The sequence below is a fragment of the Notolepis coatsorum genome (genome assembly GCF_963971535.1).
Source record: "Notolepis coatsorum genome assembly, chromosome: 1".
Taxonomy (NCBI): Eukaryota; Metazoa; Chordata; class Actinopteri; order Aulopiformes; family Paralepididae; genus Notolepis; species Notolepis coatsorum.
This window is the reverse complement of record NC_140165.1, coordinates 297,295,655-297,304,854: the sequence shown is the minus strand read 5'-3', so window position 1 is coordinate 297,304,854 and position 9,200 is coordinate 297,295,655.

The window sequence follows — 9,200 nt, the reverse complement described above, 5'->3', positions numbered from 1 at the left end:
ACCCCAGAGTAGGGGCTTTCTGAGGGGAAATAATGTCCCCGGACCTTCTGTTAGACGCTGGTTCCTCAAAATATCCCTTGTTCATGGGGAAAGTTCCTGGGGAAAGTTCCTGCGGTTGAAAAGGGGCTCAAGACAGGACACTATAACGTTACATGGATAATCCAGCATAAACTCGAAGCTGCAGGACTAAGATCGCCATTGGGCCATATGCACATTCCTGACGAGCATGACCAGTCACAGAACAGGGCAGTGACTGCAACTAAACGACAAATTGTCTTTAGTGGTCACTGTCCAATCGATTGGGGATGAAAAGCAACAATTCTGTTTTCGTAGGCAGTTAGCCTCTGGTATGCGTGCCATTAGCGTTAGCCACGCTTCTAGGCCTCTTTTCTTTTGGAAAGAATGATAAAAAAAAAAAAATAATAATAATTATAAATTATTATTATTTTTTATTTTTTATATTCGACTAAGAGGTTGGCCAGTCGACTACGGCTCCTTTCGACTGATTAGTCGACTAATCGACTAATAGGGGTCAGCCAAACTGTCTAGATGTCATAAATGTCTAGATGTAACAGTACTGTCTATCTGTATGTCATGTATGTCATATATGTTATGATGAATTGAAAATGGGGGACCCTGATGTAAACAAGACGAAAGTTTTTCTCTGGTCTGCATCCCCTTAACAATTGTGTGTATTTGAGCTGTACTGTATTGTACCCATTCTGCAATCTGTTAATATAATTTTCAATCAATCAATCAATCAATCAATCAATCAATCAATCAGCATCCTCACATAGTTCCCAGCCTTCTCCAGGTGGGTTGTTTCCTCATGTAAGGTTGTGGCTATTGTGTCTTCTGTGGATCTATTGATTGAAGAAGTGTATTTTTTCGATGGCAGAAAATTGGTCGGGTTTCAGCTGTCCTGACTGTGGAGGGAAGTTTGTTCCAGCATTGTGAGCAAGGATAGGAGTGGGTCTGAGGCGGCAAGAAGATGTAGAATGAAGACACAATGATACAGTATGTCCTTATAATTGTCCTCATAATATTAGACCGGCTGAATCCATTGGGATCTTTGAAAAACAACTTCAAAACCCATTTTTACTAATTAGCTTTTTATTGTGTTTTTTAGTTTTGCTTTTATATGTCGTGTTTCTGTAAATCACTTTGGAATAAACTGGTTTGTATTTTAAAGTGCTATTATAAATAAAGTTGACTTGTTAGCAGAATTCGGCTATAGGGCGACAATAATGTGGTCAAGAGGCATGGTTTCTATCTTGAGCCCAAACTGGCGTGGTTTATTTATTCACATGATAAGCAGCAGTTCTATAGGTCTTCTCTTACTGAGAGACATGGGGGAGAGAAAGAAGGGGGAGGAGACATCTACTTATATACTCACCACATGGTGGTGTACCTGAGTGGCTCCGGTTACTAGTGTAAACAGCCATATATACAGTTAGACAGTTACTAACAATCCTACACAGAACCTCTGACTTCAACAGACTAGACTTGACAGACTGTATCATTCTTCAGATACCGCTGGCATTATATCATCCCCACCAGCCTGGAAGCTGCATCTGTTGAAGCAAGCTGCTAAGATTCCTCTGTCTCTGCCATCGTGTCTCCAATGCACAGGGGATTTTTTTCTATTTATAATTTTAACAATCTTCAACATTTTAACTTGTGTACTAAACGTCAAATCAAGTGCTGCCGTACTTTGAGTTATTGGGTGCAGAACTAGTGCCTAGCCACCTTGACATTTTAATGGCATATAGCCAAAATAGACAAATTATTTTTTAGTTCAGTCATTTGGATGTTATGTTTGGCCCTTTGTGCAATGGCGGAGTGAAATCTGAAGTCTTTCAGCTCATCCCCTTTTTCATCGTTTGAAACCAAAGTGACCTGTGTTTGTATAACTTTTAATGAAAGCATGGCTTCATGACAAAAGTCTGAATTCAAACAGAAGTCTGTGGAAAGGACAGATTCTCAGCTGTTCAGGCTTTTGGTGTCGGCTGCATGTAAGTGAGATGAAATATTTATTTGATCGAGGATCTCTTCTTTTACATTGTACAGATCTGCAGATGACTGTACAAAATCACCAGGCTGTCATTATTGGAGTGACCAACCAATCTTTAGAGAATGCCCTCAAAAGGCCAAATGCAGAGAAACAGAGAAGAATGACTTCTTGGTACACAAGTACTATAATTATATAGTAATAATGTAATTTTTTTTTACCTTTTGTACCAAGAATAACTTTAGTGGGAGAGGGGATAAACCTTTTCTGTTTCACCACTAACACTAGTTAGTGGCATTTGCCTTTAGAGGGCAGTAGAGGTAATCCCAAACTGTGTAATAAAGAAGATGAATGATCATCGCCCGCCTGCATGAATGAGATTCTATCTATCTATCTTTGATTCTATTATTACTATTGTTGTTTTAAATTGAGTTTGTTAGTGTATTTACATTATTTGGATACCGGTGACAAAAATAACTTAATAAATGCATTCATCCCATGGATGTCCATCACTAAACGAGTAACACGAGCATCCTTTTCCTAACGTTGACGTTTGACTTTGTCGAACAGCCAATGAAACGATCCCCCTCACTTCAGCTGTGTTCAGTTTCCACTTTCCCTCGCATCCTTTGTTTACTCCTCCCCAGCCCCGTCCACCAGTCACAGTCAACGGGGCTTTCATAATAGGCCCCACAGGCGACACCCCTCCTATCGGGCTGAAATGTGTGGGTGCTGCTGATTGAAAGAGGTGGTCCCCGAGCCGACGGGAGCAGTGGCAGAGCTTCTTCAACCTGATGGCACGCTGACATCATCATCACACTTACACACTTTAGCCTTCAGACTGCGGCAGAGGATCCTGGGGGGGAAGAAAACGGTACGTGATGAAATGTAAACAAATTGTTTTAATTTAGGTTGCTATCATATATTTCTTTGGACATTGTCCCATTTGAAAATGTTCTATGTAAATATTGAAATAAAGGGTCAAACTTATTTTTTTTAAGGCGATCATCTTTATTTCGATTGTAGATTTCGATTGGTTCCTTCTAAATGAACTAAATACAGTCGACCACAGTCTTGTTTGCTGCTCTACAACTGCTTCTCTTTGCATTGCCGAGAGGCAGCTCAAGGTCACTGTCTGGCTTACTGCGGGGCCATGGGGTGCTCCCAGGAGAGGGCATGTGTGTGTGTGTGTGATAGAGAGACAGAGAGAGAGAGAGGGATTAACACACTCCCCCCGCTGGGAGGGGCTGGTGTACTCGGGGGCAGAGAAAGGAGACGGGAGCGCCAGTGGCCTCAGGTGTGGAGGAGCAATCTGCTCATAATGGAGAGAGGAGATTACAGAGGGAAAATCAATTACCGAGTTCAGCGTCGTCCAAATGAACCTTTTGACTACGGGAGGAAGGAAGAGGAGAGGGTCTCTGTTTTAAAATCAAAGACAGCAGTATCCCATTACAAAAAGGGATTTGTTTATTTACCGGTAATACTGCAAGTTTAGCTCTGTGTAGCAGAGTGCAGTTTCGGTGTGATGTTTTCCCCCCCGCTTCTACGTCTCTATGAATACATTTGATTTAGACGTTATTTAGATGGGCTTTTGTGAAAGGGAAGGCTGCTGGTAGGAGTCTGCTCTGCTTGAACTGTGGCCCACACTGCAGGGATGCTGAACCACAGGCCTGGCTGGTTCGCTGACTGTTCCAGAAGAGAAAACAATAGTGGAGACAGACCACTGAGAGAACCCTTTGGTATTGAGACAGCTGCTCGCCAGCTTGGCACGGCCCTCTTTAACACGGTGAACCTGAAAATCCCCTCTCGCTGCAACCCAAGTATTTATAAACATGTTTGTAATCACATTTCATATTTTCTATGACACGGTAGTGCAGTCATCGTTGTAGCTGTCCCCGTTGAGTTGTTTCTTACGTCTGGTTTTCGAACAAATAGATTAGCTTGATCTATTGAGACGCACACACACACACACACACACACACACACACACACACACACACACACACACACACACACACACACACACACACAACACACACAGCCTTTTGACTCTTGTTGGCAGTTGAAGTTCACCACACATGAAGAGTTTTGGCTCAGTGCATGGGTGAGATCAATTTCTATGCCGCATGTGACTACATAAATAGTCTGTTTTCTCTGAACACCCCCTGTCATCCCTCGCGTGTTTTTTTGTTTTATTTTTACATTCCTGGACGCTAACATGTTTGTTGTCTGCGTAGCGGGGTGTGGGGGTTTGCATTCACAGTACCTGTCAATTACACAGCAATCACAACATCCCCCCCCTCCTCCCGTCCGCCCCCCTACTCGCCCCCCACCCCTGAGCCCAGAGCGGAAGGAATTCTCTGTTTGATTGCGAGAGCGCTGAGAGAGCGTGTTACGGCAGGTGAGGATAGGGCTTGTTGTTGGGGTGAATTAATTTGCAGTTTCAGCGCACTATACGCATCGCCTCGGCCCCGCCGGTGAGCCCCCACCCCACCCGCGCACGCTCGCCGTATCCCTCGGAGACAGATGGCCTCCTGGTCATGTGAAAAAAGCCACAGCTGCTCCTCCACACGCCTGACGTGATCTCACTGTAATCACAGGCAAGCCGGGACGAAGAACACCGAGATGATAATAGTCCAGTAGTGTAATTTACCGTCATTTCAGTCCATACTTACTCCCTGGCTTCCTATGATCATTGTCACCGGGCGCATTAGCCGTGTTAGATCGGCTATTAGCCGCCTTGGCGCGGTAAACCTCGGCGCGGTAAATCTCGGCTGTCGTAAACATGTGTTTTTTTTTACTCATTTCAAACGGAGGTCTTAAGGTGTAGATAATGTGACGATGACTCAGTGTAAGACAACTTTATAGAGTGTCTATAAAGTTAATATAGAGTATACTGTATAGGAAAACAACATGATCTCCCAAGTATTACTCAAGTCTATAGGCATTTCTTTTAAGATTGCGTTGTGTTTTTTAGTTTTGACAGCCATCTGAGGTGTTTTCGCTAGCAGTTTTATAGTTTAAGTTAAGTTAAGTAAATTTTTACAATGATAAGAAGGAAATTGTAAAGATTTACATTTTATCCAAAGCACTTTACAATTTGTTCCTCACATTTTACCCGTTCACTCACACATTCACACACCGACGGCATGCAAGGTGCCAACCTGCTCATCAGGAGCAGTTAGGGGTTAACTTAAGTGTCTTGCTCAAGGACACTTCGACACGTTGCCCGGGAGGAGCGGGAATCGAATCAGGAACCTTCGGATTACCAGACGACTGCTCTACCTCCCGAGCCACTGTATATATAGTATATATATAGTCTTCAGTATCAGATGGCTTCATCAATAGCAAAGATGTCTAACAAATAAAAATAAGAAGTGAGTGGCAGGCGATCCTGGAAATGCGGTAAATGATGAAGCATAAACAATTTGTTGCTATCATAGATTTCTTTTGACATTGTCACATTTGTAAAAAAAAAGTATGTAAATATTTAAATAAAGGGTGATATCATCTTTATTTAGATTGTAGAGTTTCTTTCTAAATGAACTAAATACAGTCGACCACAGTCTTGTTTGCTGCTCTACATCTGCTTCTCTTTGCATTGCCGAGAGGCAGCTCAAGGTCACTGTCTGGCTTACTGTGGGCCACGGGTGCTCCCAGGAGAGGGCGTGTGTGTGTGTGTGTGTGTGTGTGTGTGTGTGTGTGTGTGTGCGTGTGCGTGTGCGTGCGTTGGTGCGTGCGTGCGTGCATCAAAGAGAGAGAGATGGAGAAAGAAAGAGATTACTGGGAGGGACAAGTAATCATGTATTTTTTGTTGATGATTTGTTTCAAATGGAGGCCTTTAACCCTTTCACTACCACACTACAAAGGGTTAACACTTTCACTACCATACTACAAAGGGTTAATGCTTTCACTACCACACTACAGAAGGTTTACCCTTTCACTACCACACTACAAAGGGTTAACGCTTTCACTACCACACCACAGATGGTTAACCCTTTCACTACCACACTACAAAGGGTTAACACTTTAACTACCACACTACAAAGGGTTACCGCTTTCACTACAGAAGGTTAACCTTTCACTACCACACTACAGACGGTTAACACTAGTGTTGTAGTGAAAGGGTTAACGGACCTTCTATAGTGTAGTAGTGAAAGGGTTAAGGTGTAGATAATGTCACGATGACTCAATGAAAGACAGCAACTTAATATGGAGTATAATGTGTAGGAAAACAATATGATCTCCCAAGTAGTGGCACTTCACCAAAAAACAATGCTGATTTATTATTTTGCACATCATCTCACACAATTCCCAAAACTCCCAAAACACACATTAATTTAGTTTGACGGTTATTGAGAGCAAATGAGTTTGAATATGGCCACCAGTGATGTCACCGGGGACCTTGACTCCTTGTGTTGTGTTGATTAGAGATCAATGAAATGATGTAGATGAAAAAATAGCACTACCTTGTCTTATAGCGACTGCTACCTTATCATTCCATTGAGCTGTAAACAATGAACACATGAATACCGTTCTAGGGATGCTGATATTTTGTTGCAGTACTATTGCAGTACTATGTACCAGCTTGGTCTGTCCACCGAATAATCAATCCATCTGCTGCTTACTAGAGATAAAAGCCTCTTGGGTATTATAGTTGGAAGATAATACTGATTAATTCACCATCCTGGCAATGTATAAGATACGATAAGATATTCCTTTATTGATCCCCTTGGGGAAATTCGGATGTCATAGCAGCATGGGGGAGGGGGAGAGGGTTACAAGTATGGGCATGGTAATAGTAGAAAGACATAAATATAGGCAATAAATGTTGATCTGAATATAAAAATATGAGGGGAAAAATAAACAGTGCAAACAATATAATTAGTTCTGAATATAAAAATATTAGAAAAATAAACTGTGTAAACAAAGGTGCAGATGAGGGTCTGTATGCCCTATCAGTTATATGATAAATGATAAGACCATGCTTGAGCATAATTTTATTCAAATGATTACAGGGACCACACTATTTAGTGCCATTTAGTCATTATCACCTGTGATGTGGGCATCCTTCTGTATAAAACGTACAGACATTGCCTGTACTTCTGCAAACCGTGGTCAACCTCTACAAACCACCTCTACGTCTTTAAGATTAAACCCAACTGATACGGCTGGTCTGTGTTCACATGTTTTATTCATTATCAGACAAGCGACTGTATCAACAGTAAAATAAAAAAATAAAAATAGGTTTATCCTGTGATTTTCCAGCGTAGAGTTGATAAGAACAAAGATCAAAAGTCTAAGGAGACCCGTTTTAGTATAGTTTGAGTTCTGTATATATTCCTTTATCTAAGTACACCGTAATCTGTGTTGGTTGGCCAGGTAGGTTTCAGGAGTACAGACAGGGTGAAATTGCAGAGAGAGGAGATAATGTACAACATCTGCCCCTGGTCTGCGGAATGCTGGGAATCTGTAGGAGAGCTGGGAAGCGATGGGAATATTGAGTCAGACTGCCGGGTATTGCTGGAATGTTTACTAACGATGTGTAGTTGTTGTATTGAAGTGATCTTGGGTTGCGTAAGCTCGTGTTACATAAGAGTCATGATTTTGAAACAGAAATGCCGGGACATTATGTAGGCGACCTTAAAGGCACATACCTGTCGGTGCACTGTAAACAAACAATGTTTGCAAAACGTTCCCGTTGTCGCAGATTAGATTGTATCATTTCTAATAGTATTTACAGTTCTATCTGAGGTTAAAATTCACATTTGAGCCCTCACGCTGAAGAACCATACGGTATAACTCCCATGTGTTTGCAGTTGTAAAGTCAATTCAAATCCAACCTCGGTTCATGGATGTTATATATCGCAAGAAAGCACTCAACCCCTGTGGTCTTTAAACTACGAATGAACACAACACTCCCAACTCACAATTTTTTTTATTTAGATAATAATGTTTCAATTCATTGTTCCCTCTGAAAACATAAAATGCTATACGGTTCTTCTGTTACTGGACCTTTCGTGGTACTGTACCCGTACTACTGTACCCGTAGTGCAGATGAAAATGCAACGCTGTCAGTCTCTGCCTCTCTCTCTCTCTCTGAACAGACTCATCTGTGTGCAGCAATAACATGTTTTGTCGCTGCCAGGCAAAAGCCCTCAACCATATAGAGCCGCGTGTTTCAGCAATAACAGCTGCCTTGCTCATTTTTCTTCCGCTCACTCACTGTGCCGTACATGAAGACCACAGGCACTTCGAACCTCTCCCCTCTCGACAGCCACACTGATGCTACAGATAAGGGAGAGGGGGGGACGGACGGAAGGGGGGGGGGGGGGGGGGGGGGGTATTGTGACATTATACAACAAAAGGTCATAGTTACAATTCTTCAATCACAAGTAATACAATGTTTTGGGTGTTCTAAGTAAAAGGTTAAGACTTTTGAACCCTAGCTGTATATCCTGCTTACCAATTGATTGATTGATTGAAAACTTTATTAACAGATTGCAGAATGGGTACAATACAGTACAGCTCAATACACACAATTGTTAAGGGGATGCAGACCAGAGAAAGACTTTCGTCTTGTTTACATCAGGGTCCCCCATTTTCAATTCATCAGGACATATATGACATACATTACATACAGATAGACAGTACTGCTACATCTATACATTTATGACACACCAGTGATGTTGTCGACTGCTAGAGTCCCCTTTCAGCACAATCCATGCTGTTCTTTATACTGGATATAGCTACTATATGCAACTCCAGCTAGTTAGCAATGAAAGTAAAGTAGTTTCAGTCTGTACTCTGTACACGGCCTGAAATAAAGCCCTGACACTACTCCACAGAGCTCCCAAAGCAAAGAGGTTTGTTTTAGAGTATGATTACGTTATTTACAGTGGCCCCATTAACTTTACACTAGTTGACTACACTAGTGGCTAACTAAGGAGCTGGGTATCCAGTATGAAGAACATACAGCATGGACTGTGCTGAAAAAAGGACTGTACTCTTTGACACCATCATTGAGGAGTGTGAAATAGAGCAAGGGGTCCAATGTTTTGAACTCACCCTTTTATTAAGTCATTGTGCAGTGTCTGTGTGGCATCAAGTTAGTTGGACTGAGATACTGTGAATCTACTCAATTACAGTAACTTATAGTAATTATAGCACATTCTAACACAATTATTAC